This window comes from Corapipo altera, unplaced genomic scaffold (genome assembly GCF_003945725.1).
Source record: "Corapipo altera isolate COAL_440 unplaced genomic scaffold, ASM394572v1 24, whole genome shotgun sequence".
Lineage (NCBI taxonomy): Eukaryota > Metazoa > Chordata > Aves > Passeriformes > Pipridae > Corapipo > Corapipo altera.
Genome location: NW_020884903.1, coordinates 9,560,326 through 9,576,595, shown reverse-complemented (window position 1 = coordinate 9,576,595; position 16,270 = coordinate 9,560,326). Strand labels below are relative to the sequence as shown.

Sequence of the window (16,270 nt, the reverse complement as noted above, 5' to 3'; positions counted from 1 at the left end):
GCTCTCATCTCCAAGCCTCAGACTTGTAAATAATTTAAAATGAAAATGGGAACAACAAGGAAGGAAAACAAAATGCAATTCAAATCAGTCCATTGTTGTACCAATAAAAGAATAGAAACTAAGTTGGCAGATTTTAAAGACAACATCCAGAAAACATTTTTATGTACTGTATCTTTGAACTTAGATGTTATGCTAGCACTGGATCCAATCCAAAAAAAATTAGCTCTGACTTATAACAATCAGGCTTTGCCCAAGAAAGACTAAACTAGTACACAGGCTAAACTAGTAATTTTTATCATTCATTGCACTTTATTATGGAGCTGCCAAAGCAAACAGACAAACAAGCTTCGGTTTATCGATGCTTTTAGATTTTTTATTTATCCATTCTGACTCCCCAGAAGTGTATATCCTATTGACAATTTATATGACAGGAGGCGAGTACCCCCTTCCCTTTAAAGAGGAAGGTAAGCCTCGGTTTGCCTTACATGGGGAGCATGAAAAGAAACAGCTTGTACTTCATTGGCATTGAAAATGGAAAGTGAAAAAGAAAAAAGTAACAAATCAAACAAAAAAAACCAAAAACACAAGGATCACTGCTGTCCTTGCTGCTTATTCAATGTCCCAAATCCAATGTCAATACAACCATGCTGAAAGTGTGTTACACAGCAAGGAACTAGGAAAGTGCAACATTCTACCTTTATTAAATTTCTGGAGTTTGCTATTCTCTTCTCAAGGACTTGGAACAATCCAACTTAAATATAATGTATGATTTCACTTAAGCTTTCAGCGGAAGGCAAGCATGCAACAAGGAATTTCTTTCTCCGTGTTAACAGACCACATGGCATTGCAAAATGCAAAAGTGCCGTATTCCAATGCCATGGTTCTTGGGGAGAAAGATGAGCACGTGTGCTGGGCATCCCACGAATGTCAAGACGTGCTCCTCAGAAGTCTTGCGCTTGCTTCCTGCACCCCCGTGCACCAGGAAATTGGACACTTTTCAGCTATACAGGATTTCCTGCGTGGGCTCAGAACACTGAGCAGGGAACCCCAGCACTGCCAGTGAGCTCTGGGCATACAGCAGGCGTGAGACTCAGCTACAGCACACACACATCCCAGCTAGTGCAGTGCTTCCCAGAGGCACCAACTTCCCCAGCAGCACAGGAGCAGTGAGTCTGATGCTTCTGCATGTGAATCCAGATGGAAAGGTCACCCCTGTTCCTGCTTCTCCCTCAAACACAGAAGTGATGCCAACATGCTATACACCATCAGTACAGGTAAAGTAAGACTCCTCCACATAAGCCAATTCTGCATGGACTCACTCACATGTTTATAGCAAATGTTTACAGCAAACCATTAACCCACCAAATGGGAACAGGCACAAGCCACAGGCTGTTCCAGAGAGAGCCCAAGCTTGAAAACCTGATTAGAGAGAACTCACATATACGGAAGTATAAAGACATCCCAGAGCTCCCAAGGCCATCCAAATGGCACCACAACAACCTGTTTCTGTCTTTGCTTAAACCAGAATCCTTGTTGGGATCTCCACACTTTTCAAATTTTTGCTGGAATGTTTCCTACAGAAATGCTTATATACCACATAACTGTAAGGATTCCATAAAAAAACCTCAAAACATGAAACAACGATTTCCATACAAAAGATGACCTAGTACTACTATTAGGATGAGTTTTGTTACCCCTTGTAATTGCAGTGGATTTTAACATTTATAAGTAATTTTTATGTCCTTTCACCTATATTTTGAGAAGAACTTTTGAAATACCAAAGGTGGGGCTAAGGACAGCAAGAAACTTTCTTTATAACTACAATGAAACAAAGAAATATGAGACAGAAAAGCAACTATACATGCATTTGTAGCAAAACAGTAATCTACAGATATGTATACATTCAGATGTACACACTGAAATACTCCATACCCTAATTACTCTGCATGCCTCCTCCTTGGCCATTGCACACAACACAAATACAAAAACTTGTATTTTTAGACTTAGAAGGCCAGAGGCAATTAAAATTTATGCCTGTACCAAGGACCAAAGAAACTTAAGGATATCCACAGCCTCCCAGCCCAGTCTATATAACCTGTTCTATTAAAGACAGCAGTTTGGAAGCAGGCCAGACTACTGAAAAAAAAATGTAGTACAACTGTTGTAGAAGAACTGAAATGAAGTAAGTATGAAAACTTCCACGTATATTTAACATCAACACCTAGAATGGGCTAACTTTTCTGTAACTACAGACCCTTCACTGGCAGACAGCAGAAACAGGACTACCAGAATTCCTAGTTGCAGAGTAGGTTCCCTCATTTTACATACAGCTTCTTTCTGCAAAGCAAAACATCACCTTTGGAATTTCTGCAGGTGAGAAATTAAGAGATTACAAGAAAAACATCTTAACATTTTTTGCTCCTTCACTGGTTTTAAAAACACAGGCTAATAATGACTGAGTTTATTTGTTAGCACAGCCCAAATTGACAAAAAAAAAGTACACAGTTTAGAAGAAAAGTAGGTATAGGTATATTTAAACTTTCATATACTTGTGTAAGAGTGTCCACTGCAAAGGCAAACAAACCAAAGATTAAACCACTCCAATATCACTGGAGAGATTTCACGTGAACTTTGACACCCTAGGCCAGGCTAGATTTAAGCAGTTTGCAGTGCCACCTCCTGTGTGACCCTACTCCTAATTCATTCTCTCCAAGATGTCCTCAGTTAATCCTATGCCTCCTAGTACTAGGCATGGTACTTCAGCCTCTTCTCCCAGGCAACTAGCAATAGGACAAGGACATAGTCTTAAACTGCACCAGGGGAGGTTTAGACTGGGCATTAGGAAGAATTTCTTCATCCAAAGTGTGATTAAGCACTGGAATGGGCAGGCCAGGGACGTGGCCTGGAAGTGTTTAAGGAAAGACTGGACACGGCACTTAGTGCCATAGTGTAGTTGACCTGGTGGTGATTTGGTTATATGCACCATAATACCACAGCATTAATTGGAATTAATGACTAGATCAGACATATCTTAAAACAATATTTTTATTTGAGTGATGGTGTCATCCATCCAATGAAGCTTTTTGGTTTTTCCAAGAATGAGAATATTTAAATTCTAAACCATTTCAGGAACTTCAAACGTAGGAGCCGCTGAACAATTCCAGTTCAACCACATTTCACAGGCCACATCTCTCTGTAAATTTTAGCTCATGCACAAAACCACAAATCTGTGCATATTCAAAAGATTAAAAAAAACCCAACTAGGCAAAGTAAAGCCACCTTATTCTTAATGTTGTGCACACTAACAAAAAAATGCTGTTCTTCACTACAAAAGGTTGGTTTTAATGGAATATTGTGACTGACATCTGCTTCACACGCATTGTAACTCCAAGTTATGTTTTTCTATAAAGAGAGACAATGCAGCTTAAGTTTTAAAAGTGTTTCTAACAAAGAAAACTTTCATGCAAATAAATTAGAAATCTTTGATGTTGTTACTATACAACAGCTCCCACAGAAGAATGATAGTAAAGGATTTAACTCAGGTCGTTTGAATTATATTTCCCAAAATGCTAATAAAAGTGACATGTTTGAACATACTGAAAAAGTCACAGTCCATCATCGTGCTGTCACATCAGTGCATTTGACTTTTTTTAAAATGTATGGATTATACAATTACTGCCAGGCTCCATATTTTATATATAAAAGCTACAATCTGATTATATGTCCATGCTGAAGTAATTTATGAAATAAGGGTGGAATGACTGCAATGTTACTTCTATGATGAATGTAACTTGCTGTGAATAGTGTAGGAGATTACAGGAGAGACCAAACTGAAGCCTGTAATTGTCTTCATCTTTCATGAAGAGGTGTGACCTGGGAAAAATATAGATCCCAGCATCCAAAGCTCCAGCTTCACGCAAACATCTTGATTACTCATGTTCTGGTATAGGAATGGAAAATTTACAGTCTTCACAGGCCACACCTTCAGATTATTAAGGTAAGAATCACAGGGAATTACATCCAGTGTTTAAATTATATGTTAGTCTGTTATTGTTCTGCACCATCAGCAAATCACTTCTGCCATTATTAGCCTGGTACTTTTGGATTTCCATTATTTACTACTCCCTAAGTGTTACCATCATGCTTAGTACGATATAGATGAACACAAGCACATGACAAACCCAAGGTCTTTCAAGTCTGCATCAGAACAACTACACAAAGAAGCAAAGAGGGCACAGGAAAACAAGAAACAAAGCTATAACTACGTAAATTCTGAGATCACCACTAGCTACAGCATTCCTTTCCTTTCTCCTTACCTAACACTACATTTAAGATTAACACTGTGGTTCACAGGCCACACTAATTATTTGAAGGAGCAACAGGAAACCTGTCATAACAAGTCAAATTAAACAAGGTAGAATCATAGAACAACAGAACCATAGAATGGCTTAGAAATGACAGGACCTTAAAGACCATCTAGTTCCAACCCCCTTGCCATGGGCAGGGACACCTTCCACTAGACCAGGTTGCTCAGAGCTCCATCCAGCCTGGCCTCGGAACACTTCCAGGGATGGGGCATCCACAACTTCCCTGGCCAACCTGTGCCAGTGCTTCACCACCCTCACAGTAAAGAATTTCCTCCTGAGATAACAGATACACAGATAACCTATCCCTCAAAGGCCACCTAAAACAGTAGTTTTGGTTTAACCACCTTTTCTATTGAAGATATACACCCCTTTGAAAATGTATTAATAAATTGCTGTGCTATTTATGGGAACATACTTTCCCTGCCACAATCTAACAGGTCCCCTCAGCATCTACTAACTCCCTAGATCAGACAAAACCATGTTGAACATTACAAGACTGTGACAGCACAGAAGGTGCTCACGACTCAGGAGACAGACCGGTGAAAGGCAACAGAGCTAGTGAAAGGTCTGGAGCACAAGTGCTCTGAGGAGCAGCAGCTGATGGAATTGCGGTTGTTTAGCCTGAGAGGCTCAAGGGAGTCCTTACTGCTCTCTACAACTACCTGAAAGAGGGCTATAGTCAGATAGGGTCAGCCCCTTCTCCCAGGCAACCACGGACAGGAAAAGAGATCATAGTCTTAAGCTGTGCCAGGAGAATTTTGAACTGGACGTTAGGAAGAATTTTTTTTATAGACAGTGTAATTAGACATTAGGATGGGCTGTCCTGGGAGATGGTGGAGCCACCATCCCTGGAGGTGTTTAAGGAACGCCTGGACGAGGCACTTAATGCAATGCTCTAGTTGAAATGGTGGTGTTTGGTCATAGGTTGGATTTGATGATTTCACCGGTCTTTTCCAACCTAAGTGATTCTATGACTGCTCTGTTTAGCGACTGAAGCATAATAAAGGGAAAGCGGCTACAACCCTTCGTTTATCACTTGTTAAGAGCCGCGTACAGAGCTCCTGATGTCACGTGCGTTTCCCTCACCGCCAACCGCACTACTTCTCAAGGCTCATTCCCGCTTACGCTACAGCGACCTTCGGGAAAGGCTGCGCGGAGTTGGGGTGGGGGCGGGGGAAGGAAAAAAAAAAAGAGGGGTTCGGGCAGCAAAATCCACTCGAAAAAGCGCCAAACCCCGCACGCTGAAACCTCAGGTGTCCTCCCGGCAGCGCGGGTTGGAACCGAGCCCGCCCTCGGCACCACCGGCCCCGCCCCGCCCCGCCGCGCCTGCGCAAACGGGCCCCGCGCGGCGCTTCAGGGGCGCTGCCCGGCACGGTGCCCGCGGGCGGCGGCCGACGGGGCCGAGCACCAGCCCCCAGCAGCCCTGCGCCGCCACCGCTGTCACCCCGCAGGGCAGGTGACACGGGCGTCACAGCCCCGCCCGGCCCAGCCCCGCGCGTGCGCACCAGCCCTAGGGAGTGAGGGCGAGGCAGGAGCCCAGAGCACGCGCCAGCCGGAACCGCGCAATGCGGCGGGGCTCACGCGCCCCCGCCGCGCCCCGCCCGGCTCTCCCTCTCTCCCTCTCTCCCTCCGCTCCTCTCTCCCTCTCCCTCTGCTCTGCTCTGCTCTGCTCTCCCGCCCGCCCGCGGCACAGCGGAAGGGAAGATCTGCGGCGGCCCCGAGGCCGGCTGACTCGGCCAATAGGCGCGCGGGGCGCTCTTCCCGCCCTCGGCAGCGTGTCCAATCGGCGGGCAGCGGGGGAGGGACCATGCGCGGGATTGGCTCGGAGGCAACGCCGCCGCCCGCCCACCCGCCAAAAAAAAAAAAAAACGACGGCAGCGCAGAGGCCCAAAAAGCCCGAGGGGAGACGGCGGCGCGACAGCCCCGTGAGCCCCCTCCGCGAGGGCCCGAGGCGGTGACCCTCCCCGCGCCGCCGGGCGGCGGGGCGAGGCGGCCGCGCCGCGGCGGTCACCGCTTACCGTGCAGGGGGAGCTGGGCGCCTCCGCTTGTGCCGAGCCGTGTCACCAGTGGCGCGCCGTAGATCCGCCGCGCTGCGTCACGCCCGGCGGGGGGCGGAGCCGAGGCGCACTCACGTGACGCGACGGCGGCGGCGGGGTGGGCGTCGGTGCGGAGGCGCTGCTCGTGCCGCCGCGAGCGCGGGGGGCCGCGCGCCCAACGGCCGCCGCGTCACGTGAGCGCGCGCGCGGGCGTTCTGTCTGTGCCGCCATCCTGCCCTGCCCGGACATCGCCCCCGATCTGCTCGGGAAGGGCCTCGGGAGACGGGCACCGTGGCCCCGAGGGAAGGAGGGAGCCCCCAGCGTTTTCCCAGGATGTGCGTGCCGGTGAGGCCGCAGCTCCGAGCCCCGGCCCGAGCGAGGGCAGGCGCCGCTGGCAGGAGCCAGCGCGCGGTGTTGGAGCTTCCCTAAACTGCGCTTTCCTTGGCGCGTGGCAGAGTCCGGTGTGCCTGTGGCTGCTGTGCCCACGGCAGCGCCCGGCGCTGGATTGCCCGGTTAAAACCTTGGGCCATGCGGGGCTGTGCTTAAAATAAAGTTGGGGTTCCCAGTTTCGCCCTGCGCCGGCGCCGCAGCGGGACTTAGCTCTGGTCCCTGAGAAAGCTGTCCTGGAGGAGTATGAAACAAGGCGGTGACACGCAGCCCCGCAGGCTTTCCCAAGGGTTATCGTTCGAAGGGGATACAGTCTGTCTCCAAGCTATACTTAAATCTTTTCCTGAGATGCAGTTTCAGAAGAGAAACGGCTGAATAAGGCGAGGGGGAGGCGATATGTAAAGTATCTGGGGGTTTATAGGCTCATGAAGAAACTGTGATGCTGAAGACCCTAATTTCCCCTTTTCTTAAGCTAAGTCACATGATTAAGTATAACAACCAGGTAAAGAAGCATGGTCTAAAGAGTCTTAGGACACCTGTGGTGGAATGCAATTACTTTTTCACTGTTGCTTACGATCTTTAAAATGCAGGTTTTACACAGTATTTTTTAGTAGACAGAGTTTAGCGTTCTTCAAGGCCATGGCACAGAGACGTTTGGAGGGAGCACCTCATTGTGAATATATTTGGAGTTCACTGATGCTATCTAGTCATACAGTGTGCACGAGCTTACTAATTAGAACTGACAAGAGTTCTCTTTATCCAATTAGTCACTGACTAATGTCTTAGGTTTGTGGCACAGCAATGCCAATTCTGTCACGGGTTGCAAAGACTGGAAGAATGGTTTGAGAACGCAGCAGTCGCTATGGCCCGAGCCTTTCATCAAATGAAAGTCAAGAACCCAAGACTTTACCCTTTACCAGAGTTTTGGGAAAGATTGAAATGAATGAACAGGGTTAAAAACAGTAAAGTACCAGACAGACCATCAGTGAGAGAAGGCTCTCTCCTTGTCCTGTACTTCAGGGTTGCAGGACAGAATTTAATTGTCCTGCGTGTAATAGGAAATCTACACAGAACACTGCTTAATTTGTACAAAGATCTCTGGGATCTCACATACATACACACACACACATATATATATAGTAGTTTGAGGCTGTGTAAACATGTAACACTGACAGTTTTAAGAACGATAATTAAATCTAAAAGGTCTACTTGTTCTTTTTACTTTTCAGCACAGGGAAAACAGGTAAAATGATCTTTTGATGTCCTTCAAACTCTGTTTCTCTGCCATTTACAAATTTATTTCATATGCCTGAAAAGATTTTTAGGTCTGAAACCCATGTAACACCAAGTCAGCCTGCCTAGTCCACCAGTTATTTCATCATCTGCTTACCATGAGGGAACATACTGAAGAAGGTGTGATCATGAGAGGTGCAGTTTTGTAAGTTGAGATATTTCTAACAGATGAAGAGAGGCATATATTTTAGGAATAACCTGAAGAGGGAGCCATTGCTATAGGAGAAGCAACAATTAAGGCAGAATCACTGCCTTAATAAAAGAAAAAATTTTACCTTTACCAATTTATTTTTTTTTATTTTAAGCTCTGTTTACTAAGTGTTTACAAACGTCCCTACATTTAATATTCTGACTTAGGTATATACATAATTTTAAAGTGGTGCTGAAATTTAAGTGCTAGTTCTAGGTTCTGAAATACTGATATATTAAAGTGCAAGTAGAATAACTCAGTGATTAGTTAGTGAAGATTTAATTAGTTAATAGACTAGTTTATCAATGGATTGTAAACCCAGAATGTATTTATGTGGACTTTTCAAGGTAATTTTTTCCTAGCAAAAATGTGATCTGTTGTTACAAACATTGGACTGACAGCTAAGAAGTTAAATACACTCCAGTGATAAAGTGCTGATCCTGCAAATGACCACGCAGCAGATCCCTGAAGCCTTCAACACATGGGAGCCGTGGATATCTGCAGGTGCACTGAGAGGTATCTTCACAGAGGCACTTGAGGAGTCAGATGTGATCTTTCATCAGATCCTGAATAATCCAAGTTATGTTTCTCTAAAGCCAAGTTACAGTCCAGCTGAGGAGTGGTATGAGAAGTGTGTAACATTTATGATACGTAAAAGTCTAGTAGTCAACCAGCCATCTACTCAGTGTCACAGTAACCAATATCACAAAAAAAAAATAGTAGTAAATGGTCCTAGAAAGCAGTTGTGTATGTAGCACAAACAATTAAAATGTTTTACATACACAATAGAAAACATGCAAACAGGAGACATCACTTAAATCTTTGCGTGTATAACTTTCTGGATACAAACATCAATATGAGTGTACCAGTACACCAAATCTCTTTTTTTTTTCCCCCCACGCTGCTGAATACTGAGGTTACTTAAAGCAGACGACCAGCATTTTTACCCATTAACACCAATGTTTAAGTCTTCAGGCTGTTCCATCCAGAAGATCCCGTGTTAAGATACGCCACCACCTACTGAGAACTGCAGGTGGAGATTATTTCTCCTGGACCCATGCACATCTGAGTGCACTCTATAGGGGTGACTTGGCAAAGGCAGCACAGACTGTCATTGCTAGCTTGTTCACCAGGAATGAAGCTAACACAGCATCTCTTCATCGTGATTATGTTTGTGTGTTTCTTTAAACTGTATTTTCTCTCATTCCACTGCTTTTCATTACAAAGTGGATTATATAGCTAACGTTCGGTGTCCAGAACCCCCCAAAAAAGCCAGCTTGAGAAAGGATGTACTTCCTGGATTACTGATCCTCTCACTGTGATGAAATGAAACTAACGTTTGAAGTAGTCACTGGAATATCAGGTTGCTGCAAAATTGGGAATGCTAACGCTGTCTGTGGAATTCAATGCCTTGTCATGAAGGCAATAATGCAAGGAGACAAGTAAAGCAGTACTAACTCTTGAATTTCTAAGTATAAAAAAAGAGTGATGGAAACTTACATGAAATTCATACAAGGGCTCTGCCACCACTTGTGTCTTCACACCAGAAGGGTACATATCAGGAGCGTGTCATGTTGAATATTTTCCGGTTTCTATGACAGAGATTACAGTTTCAATTCTAAGCTCAGGAAAAAAAAAATTCCCTTCTGTTCCATGAATAAAAATACATGGCTAGCATGATCTTTGAATTATTCTTACAGATATAAAAAAAAAATTAAAGAAAATTGTATCTGCATCTGAGGGATGGGGAACATGCAATTGGCTGGCACTTCATGTTATTTCACAGTTGAGATCATCAAAAGGATTTTGAGTCAGGTAGCAACATCAGCATTATCCATGCATACATACACAACATCTGGTTTCTTTTAACTAGGGCTATATATAAGTCTGTCTGGAGGCTGACGCTGCCAAAGCTCCAAGGATTTGGTTTTCTTGTACTGTGATTTTTTTAATAAAAATTCACTTCATTTTAATAATAATTCATTGCAGTAAAATGACAGTCATTTTTTACCCTGTATTATCTGTTATGTGTGAAGATGTCCAGCATGCCAGTATTTACAGCTCTGCCACTGTATAATTAATCTTTTGGAAACTTACAAAGCAAGTTTCTCAAGTAGACAAATGTTCTCAAATATAAACATCAAGACTGATATATTATGCATTAATACATAAACTTTAAGATTTAATATGGTATCAGATCAGAAAAGAACATGCAAAAAATTTGATACTCCCATGTTCTCATTCCGCCCTTCCCTGGCTGGAATTATCCTTATTTTTTGTGTTCACTAAGTCAGCATGTTATCCACCTGGCACACACATCCGAGTCCTGTTAGAGCTACCTCCACTGAAATAAGAATATGTGTAAATTGTTAGCTTTAATGGAAGATTTTGCTAGTTACACACTGATGTTCTCAACTACTCAGTGAGTAAGGAACACAACCATTTTTCTATGCTGTAAGGATACACCTTGTACAGAGTGGACTTTGGAGCTTAAGCAACGTTTTGTGGGGGTTTTTTCCCCTCCCAAGAGTGAAGTTTCTTAGCAAATAGAATCCAAATTCCACACCTAGTTATATGTTTGCACTTCCACACATCTGTTTTTAAGTCCACAGAAAAACACAGCTGTCGTTCCTGCCTTGAGGAATGTGAATGTGGCAAGTTTCACTCAAAGAACCTGGGTGGAATCACATAACAAAATGCAAGCATGTTTTCAGATAGTATTTGCAATTTTTAAAACTCTGTGAGAGCAGATTAAGTAACTAGGAACTGTCTCCATTGTCCTCCATCCAAACAACTCATTGCATGTGAGAACCAGCTGAAAAACTTTGAAGGAACTGCTGATGCTCAGGCGGGGTTGGAAAGCCCCATTACAACAGGCAACGACCTGCTTAGAAAGTAGTGGAAATGTCAGAATGACTTCTAAGTGACTTCAGAAAGAAGAGTCACACTGTAACAACCAGATAATACAGAAATGCTGAAAATAATGTTTCGCCGTTGTTTCTGCACGTCAAAACTTCCTAGCAAAAATTCTTTGTCAGCTTTCCAGTCTGTGCGTACATCCAGGGTTGCCTCACTCCAGGTGCAGAATCCAGCACTTGCCCTTGTTGAACTTCATATGGCTGGTGATTGCCCATCCCTCTTAATTTGTCAAGGTCTCTCTGCAGGGCCTCCCTGCCTTCAAGGGAGGCAAGAGTTCCTCCCAGTTTGGTATCCGCACACTTGCTTAGTATCCCTTCCAGTCCTGAGTGCAAGTCATTTATGAAGATGCTGAAGAACACAGGGCCCAAGATGGAGCCTTGCTGAACCTCACGTGTAGCAGTATTACAGGAAAAATATTTGCTACATATTTGTTAAAGTTACCTGCACCGTGGAGGTGTTCTTGATACATAATTCTGAAGAATGAAAGTGAGAAGGTCACTGAAATATTTGGCAGTAGAGCTAAGGAGACAAATATGCACTCTGTTAACATGGAACTGTTCATATTTTTCTATTCATATATTTGTTTAAAATATTTAGCTAGTGACATACCTCTTAAAGGTATGACAATAAGTATAGGTGAAGTACGACTTTTGTTGAGTTCTGACCAATTCTATAGTCACCACCTTCCTAGAAAAGAAGTCTTCTAAAAAAACAAGTGGGAAGGAGAAAGGGTAAGAAACTGCAAACGTTTTATGAGGGTCTTAGAAAATCCCATGGTGGAAAATAGCTAGCAGTGACTGTTGTGGTTAGCAGTGAGGACAATCCCTGGAGGTAGGTGAGAACGAGGGGCCACGGTTACATATACTTACCCATATTTGAGTTTTGCACACACAGGCACCCCATGCACCCAATGGTGAGCCACACAGAGATGAGTTGGGGAGACCAAACAGGATCTATGAAATGAGAAGATTGTGTTCAGGACTTTTTTCATGCATCAGTATTTAACTTTACAAGTTACTTGCAGGTGGCATTTTCCAGCCGGAGCAGGGGAACTCGTGTGTCTTCAATGGCACCAGCCCCTGTGACACGAGCTCCTGTGTCAATGGTAAAGGCACAGTTGCACAATCTTCCTTGTCTAAACACGAACTATGAACATTCTTAACTAGCAAGGCATTTTATTACATTTTGTGAAACAGGCTAAATGCTGTCTTCTGAAAAGAATAACTATCAGGAGTCAAAGTCAAGCTTCTTGGGAGTAATGTTACTGAAAAGGAAAACCATAACTACATGAGTAAGCCTAATCTTCCACTTTCACAGGCTAAGCAGATGATGACCTGATTAGTTCTCAGTCTCAGGAGGGCTGCTTAACTCTCTATGCCTTCAGCTCCTATTGTCAGCATCTTATTCTCTGTGATTTTAGCTGACACATTTTTTAGTCTTCTCTTTTGAAACGTTACTTCAAGATTAAAAGCTGTATTTATCTAATATAAAAAAGCAACTTGCACACTTAAACCCGCTGATTTTAAGTGGAAATGAAAATATTCTGATTCATTCTTTCACATTAATAATCAGCATGAAAATATGCTCCCACTCGTGAATGTTCGATTCTCTATAGCCTAAAAAAGGGGAAGACTTAGGACAATGTACTAGGGAGATGGGCAGACCTTGACCAGCTATGTATAGGCACTTCATGCTATTAGATATGCTCTGGGGCATTTGGCTGGCTGCCACTCCACTGGCAGTGTTCATGCAGGACCCGAGTAGTGTCTGCCATCCTAGAGATATATTTCTCAGGTACTTTAGGACATCCCCAGTGTCATTAGGCTTGCTAATAATCATAATTCTTTGAGAACAGCCTTGCAGAGAAGGACTTGGAGGTTTTCTGTTGGATGAAAAGCTGGACATGAGCCAACAGTGTACACTTGCAACTGCATCATTACACAGTGGCAGCTGCATCAAAAGCAGCATGGCCAGCAGGTCGAGGGACATGATTCTCCCCCTCTACTCTGCCCTCTTGAGACCCCCACCCCATCTGGGGTCCTCATGACAACAAAGACGTGGACCTCTTAGAATGAATCCAGAGGAGGGCCACCAAGCTGATCAGAGGGATGGAGCACCTCTCCTGCAAAGACAGGCAGAGAAAGTTTGGGCTGTTCAGCCTGGAGAAGAGAAGGCTCTGGGGAAACCTTGTATCAGCCTTCCAGTACTTAAAGGGGACCTATTAGAAAGATGGGGGACAAACTTTTTAGCAGGGCCTGTTGCAATAGTGCACAAGAGATAGTGGTTTTAAACTTAAAAAGTGTAGGTTTAAACTAGATATATGAACAATTTTTTTTGCGATGAAACACTGGCAGAGGTTGCCCAGAGAAGTGGTTGATGCCCCATCCCTGGACATATTTAAGGTCAGCTTGGACAGGGCACTGAACAAACTGATCTAGTTGATCCTGCTCATTGCAGAGCGCTTGGATTAGATGGCTTCCGAAGGTCTCTTCCAGCCCAAACTATTCTATGATTCTATGATCTTTAAGGACCCTTCCAACCCAAACCCTTTTATGATTCTACAATCAAGTCTTGATATGTGTGTCAAGCTGTCAAAGATATAGATGCTGCTGTTAGACATCTCCACAAAGTTGTTTTCCCCTTATTCAATCCTTAGTAAGAAAAAACCTGAATCAGAATAAGCAAGATTTTCTTTTTTTTTTAGGTCGGTGACTGGATTAGATCTTGCAAGTGTACATGTATATACGTATAGCTACATACGTGCACATGTACACACACAAAGTGCACATACCATTTCTGTAGTTAGGTGGTCAGGATTTGAGACTACCTAATATTCTATGACATGGGATATGGCATATCTAGAATATAGCTAACAAAGGAAGCGAACTTTAATCCTATTTCTGACACTATTATTGGAGAGTTATCTTTAACTTACTGTGGCAACAAATAGCTGTTAACGCAACCAAGAAGTAACATTGCTAGAAATGTTGTATAACAGTACAGACCTTAGAAAAATGCACACCTTTTTTTTTTTTTTTCAAAAGGCTGATGAGATGCTGCAAAATCTATAAAAAAAGGAAAAGACGGGGTGGATACTCGTTCTTGATCTAAGAGGGAAATAGTAGCTCTGGATACCCCTTTGGGCATGAGTGGCTTCCCCAGTGCTTTCTTTCATGGCTAGGAGAAACGGAAATTTTCTGCTATTTATCTCCTCTGGGACTGAAGGAGGCATGGAGATGGTCTGCATAATTCATTGGTCCCACTGTTTCACGCACATGGTTTTAACTTGACAGGAAGTGGCTATTTTAGAGCACAGCCTTATTTCAGTGCACTGTTCTGATGGTGTCTGTGGTTATAAAATGATGCTGCCTTTGTTGACTATATTCTGTTTGACATTCCGAAGAGCAACTGTAGAAATACATAATCCCTTCAATTGTGCTTTGTAACGTTGTGGAACGCATAGACAGCATGTATTGTAGTGATATTTCAGAGCAGTTATATTTCTAGAAACACAGTCTGCATACCTCTTTCGTGGAGAAATCTGCTACCTCCATCTCACCAAGCTTTCTACTCTTCGGCCCGAAGTGTCATGTTTATGAGCAGCAGTTTCTTTCAATGCTTTTTGAAGTTTATTTGTAAAACCACTGCAAATCCAGAGATTGCAATGTTTTATGTCAATTATATGTCTTCAAATACTTCAGCAAAATTCACTCATGTACCTCTATGATGTGACAGCTTTCAACCATGGACCAGTCTGCCCTGATTCCTGTGCAGACATTGGAATACTCACCCCTGCACCATTTGTTACAGTGCTGGTTCCTATAATGGTTTCAACAGGTGAAGGGAAGTGAGAGACTGCAGAGGACTTGTTCTACAAGCTGATGATGCGCGAACCAGAATCTTCTGATCTTTGGGCTTTTGGTCCTTGACTTGGAGTCTTCTCTCTTGACATGAGGGTGAAAAGTTACACTGCGGTTATGCAGTCTGCAGTGCCAACATGAGTAGGAGACTGAGCAGAGTCCTTCTCTTCCCCTTGAACACGGCCAGCAGCCAGCATCCATAATCAGCTCTTACAGCTGAACTGTGAGTCTCACAGCCCCAAGTAGGTCTGAAAATGGGTGTTTATTGAGAATGTGATTTGAAACCTAAGCAGCCTGGATTATAACTGTTCCCAGATGTCTTAAAAGGCCAGCTACTTTTATGCACTTCTCCTAAGAATTTCATAGGACCTACTGAAAATCAGAAGTTTATGTATTTATGTTTTTTTATTCAGCCAAGGCTTTTGTCCAAATAACTTCCTACATTATCTATTCATATAAGTTATATGCAGTACAATATTCTCTTCTATAGATTACACATCTGCATCTTTATTCTTGAGGGTTTTTGCAAGGAGGTAGCAGGAGAGAAAGGAAGGATCCCAACTATTTCTGTAATTTAATAATGTCATTTTTTTAACAGTAGGGATAACACAACTGGTTCAGTTGGTTTGGTTGTGTGTGAATTAACTACATTAGAGTAAAAATCACATTTTAAAGTTAAAAAAATCTAGATTTGAATTGGGTGCTTTGTGCTGGATGTTTTGCCTAAACAGCAAACAGAGCTCTCAGGTAGTGTTTCCATTTCAAAATATATAATTTGCATTTGGTTTAATCATCAATGTAAACTGATGCTTTGAAAGTAATTAAAAACAAACAGTTGCTAATTGGGTGAAAAAATACCCTTTTGAGGATAGACTTTGGCCAGAACAGATGATTACAAAAACTTTTTTCTACTGTACAAAAAGAAAATCCATGAAGGAAACGTTATTTAATGAATCTTAAAACCGCTCACAGCACAGTAAGAGGAGATTTGGATGAAAAGAAGGGCAGAATCCAGACCTGGAAATGTTTATTTACTACTGCAGTTTTATTGACCTCAGTGATCATACCCATAAATAGATATTAATAGGCAAGTCTTCATATCAAATTAAACAAACTGATTCTATTGCATTTCCCTATTTAAAACCTTCTGTGAAGGACAGAGAGGAGATTAACTGGGTAGTGGATCTTTCTTCAAAGAATTACATAAATGAAATTTTG

General features: G+C 43.0%; 1 protein-coding gene across 4 annotated transcripts in view; it reads right to left on the bottom strand.

Annotated features, from left to right (window-relative positions):
- Nucleotides 1-6,463, bottom strand: part of ZNF407 (zinc finger protein 407) — a 334,117-nt gene extending 327,654 nt beyond the window's left edge. For all 4 annotated transcript variants that reach the window (XM_027650921.1, XM_027650926.1, XM_027650925.1 and 1 more), the window contains exon 1: nt 6,386-6,463. The gene's annotated coding sequence lies outside the window, so the exon portion shown is untranslated. The remainder of the gene's footprint in view (nt 1-6,385) is intronic.
- Between the last annotated feature and the right edge of the window lie 9,807 nt (nt 6,464-16,270).